Below are 4,150 nucleotides of genomic sequence, written 5' to 3' on the forward strand. Positions count from 1 at the left end.
GGGTCATGTGCCACGGCTCTTTGATTGCTGTTTCCAGACATAAGTTAGCAATTGCTTGTCCTGATACAGAGCCTTACATGTTTAGCTTCCCACAGTCCAATTATGTTTAAAACATAATTTAAATTCAAATGTAAAGAACCTCAAGCTTTTGTAACAGAACAAATGTACAGGGAAAACAGATTACTACTATTCTCCTGATTAGCAGATGACTAAACAAGAACCATTACATTGTCTAGTGCAAATATATAAAAATATCATATTTCATATCAGCTAGCCTTTACTACAGGTCTCATTGTAATGCCTTTCACAGGACACCATTCATATTAATGTAATAATGTTAATGCTAGCAATATTTTTAGTGGTACAAATATTTAACTCGTGATAGCTGCAAAGCCAACAAAACTAAAGAACAGCAGAAGCTCAAAATAACTTCCATTCACCTACCTCTCAAAACACTGGCTTCAAATGTTGAAAGGAGGGATGTAAAATTTTCTGTGCATGCTCTTTTGTTTCTCCTCAAAACAAAACAGTTCCATATACATATGTATGTATATTACTAAATAATATCCTTTCAATAAACAGTGATGATACACTAACTGGAAGGTTATCAGCAAGCACCAAACTTGGATACAACTGCATCTATAACACAGGCTTTCATATGTTGAAAGGATGGAAGTTTTTAGCTGTAAGAAGGTGCCTCCAGTAGAGCGTCTGTGGCACTTCCAGCAGAGAAGATAGTGACAACAGATTTACAGATAGTAACCTCATTTTGTTTACTGTTTGGTTTCACACCTTTAAAAAGAAGCGAATTTACAACAACCTGAATTAGCTCTAACTGGAGTAGGAAAATGTTGTTAATGTTTCTATGAGGAAGATTGCTTCATTTTCCACTCTTAAGAGTGAGATTCCCTTGCTTAGTGGCCTATATATCACAAATGTGGCAGATGGCACTGACTGGCCTCACATACTGAAGACAGAAAAAAAACCAGGCAGCTACCATTAGAGCAGTGATAATTTTAACAGTGAAAGATATGAGGACTATGGGGAATGAAGTTTCAAAAAAGTTGCTTTTCAGAAAGCAATATAATTACTGCTTAGTCCCAGTGAAAAGGTCACTCACTGATAACTCAATTTTTATTTATTTTTTTTATAACCATCCAGTTTATTGAAGGTTCATGGCTTTAGAAATGGCTGTGTAAAGGGAGAAAAGTCTACTTCATTCAACTTTGTCATTTTTAAAGATATGCTCTCTCCATAAGGAATAGCTGTCTGTACAGTATGTGTCCTCATGAATTTGAATACATTTGATTTATTGGAGTTTTCAAGAGTTTAGAGTATCTGTTTTACCTGTGTCACCCTGAAGAAATTCAAGTTTTAATCCAGTACTTTGAGACAAAATCTTTTAAAAAAAAAATTATCATTGTTACTTCTTAAAAACTATTGTTTTTAGCACCCTATCACATGCCAAATTTGGTTTTGTATTTTTTTCTTCAAAACAAGGAAGCAAAAGACCATTCTCTACTGTTAACCTTTGTTCTAAAAGCACGTTCCCCACCTGACCCAGCATCTTTCTAGGATGTTTCCAATACCTCAGAATTATTGACAATGATCATTCTATATTTGAACTTAGAAAGAAAATAATTGGAGAAAATTGATTTTACTGCTTGGTATCTGATTAATTTTAAAACCAGCTGCAAAACTTGCTCTTCGTTTTTAAAACCATAAATATTTACTACTTATTAGCATTTCCAAAGCAGACACAAACTGCTGCTAGTATAGTATTTGACATATTATTTGAGCACAGACAAGAGTCTGGGGAGATGGAAGGGGGGACCATGTCCACTGTGTAGTCCATTCAGACTACCTCTTCCATTCCATGGAGCTGCTGCTCTTAGTTGAACCCCAAAGGGGAAAGTCTTCCAAGGGGACCTCAAGGCCTGTTATAGCCTGTGAATTAATTCATTTCTTCCCAAGCATCAGGGCACCACATGGGATGAGGACACCTGATCAGGCAGCCAGGGCCCACCACTGCACACCAGCTTGGGAGCAGGGCAGCCAGGGCAGCCCCAGCTCCATGGCTGGGTGAGTTTGTGGTGAGAGACTAAGAACCCCAGACTGGGCTGAAGTAGGGTCTTGGACCATAGGCAGGTTGAGGGGAGGCCCCAGGGAGGCCAGGCAGGGATTGCCTGACCTGTTGATGTCCTCAGGGACATTGGTATGGACATTTCTCAACATTTCATTGCTGGATTTAGATACTATGGCTTTATTGTAGGCACTTAAAGAACGTTTCAGATCTTGTTTATGTCCTCCTTACAATCTTTATTTATAGGGGTCTGTTGCTGCTTCTAAATTGTAATGAGTAGTTGTATTGACTAAGAGAAATTATGCAGGCTGGTTTGTGAGTTGCTTCATTTGAGTTCAGAATAAACACAGTTGTGGGCACAGCTAAAAAAGCCCTTATCTCTTACCACCCACATAAGTATCTCTCAGATAGGGATTGATTTTTATTGTGAATGGCATTTCGAATCCACTGTGCTATCAAAAATATAGAGAGATATCATCCATAAGCACGATTGAACAGAATTTAACACGCTCTATTGCAGCATCTGCCTAGCACATTTATCACAGGCCAGACTGATGGTAAGCCTGAAAAACTTCACAGCACTACAAGCATTAAGAACTAAAATGTCTTAGAGTACCTTAAAAAGAGGTAAAACTTAGTAGTGCATGCTACTAGCTTTTTTTTTTTTTTAAACTCTTATTATTTTCTGATCAGAACAGTAAACAACTAGGTTTTATTTCCATTTCAATATATAATGTTTCAAGAACGTAGGCACTGCATTGTTTTTTCTACTTAAATATATTTTTTTTTGCTTTTTGGCCTTTCAAAGCAATGTAATTACAATAGGACTTTTGTACTACCAACTGTTAATCAATAGTTATGACAAACATCAAGCATTTCCTCTCCCTACAAAACAATTTTCAAAATCAGAGTAATATGTATTTAGGCAGGGAGAAAATTAACGTGTATAAATTTATTTGAGAACCACACAGTTTACCCAGTCAAAAGCAATGGCTCACCTGTTTTTACTCAAAATATTTGCTGCTCACCCCTTTAAGACATAACTCTTGAGACATCTTTTACAATTTGATAAAATGAAATTTTTATTCCAGTAGCTCTGACAAGGATAGAATTTGGTCTAATATATCTTTAAGTAAATAAAAAAACTAAACAAAAGCTACTAGCTAAACCAAACAATGAAATACCAAGGGAAAAAAAATCACCTTTACAGCTCCTTAATATTTTCTAGTGATTTACACACATTTGAAGTATGTCTCTTGACTGATATTTTCACTTAAGTATTTGACAGAGAGAAGCTGGAAAACTTCCTATTAAAAGAAAGCATCGATCTGTGGCTGTTCCACAGTAATGGCTTTCTAGGGACTAATAAAATAAGTTAGATCCTAATAAAATGACTGATCTTTCATTCAGGATAACAATGAACCTTAGCTACCAAGTCAAGTCAGACCCGTTATTCTAAATGACAAGCTAAAAAGGCAAAGCAGAAGCTATATCCTTCCCATCAACCCAGTGTGTCACTACACAAGAACATCTAAACTCCCCAGTCTTAAGAAGAAATTTGGATATGGTGTATGGGTGACATACTTAGTTGGTACATTCTCCTTTCTGGCTACTAGTTCCACAAACAATACAGCTGACAGTCACAGAGCAGGTTTGGAAAGGATGCTGATAATATAGCACTACACAAGTTAAGAGATTTAAGATTGTTTCTAGCTACCATGAGAACAGTGTTACCAAGTTAGGTCAAATACGTATCATGTTCTTTTTCTTATCTCAAATAATAAATATAAAAAAAATAAAAGCAGACCAGTCAGCAGGATAAACTCCAACACTGTTCTAGCCTCTGGGAGTTCCTGAGGTTGTTAAGTCTGTACATCATTAGAAACCATCAATGGATTTATTTTCTAAGAGCATCCAGTATTCCTCTGAACCCATATAAGCTTTAGGCATCCGCAATATGCAGCTACCTTCACAGATCTGCTGTACAACATTTGAAGAACCATCACTTATCCCTTTTGAACCTGGTGTCTATTGGTTCTTCTGATACCTCAAACTTGTACTGGAAGA

Source organism: Merops nubicus, unplaced genomic scaffold (genome assembly GCF_000691845.1).
Source record: "Merops nubicus isolate BGI_N331 unplaced genomic scaffold, ASM69184v1 scaffold3500, whole genome shotgun sequence".
Taxonomy (NCBI): Eukaryota; Metazoa; Chordata; class Aves; order Coraciiformes; family Meropidae; genus Merops; species Merops nubicus.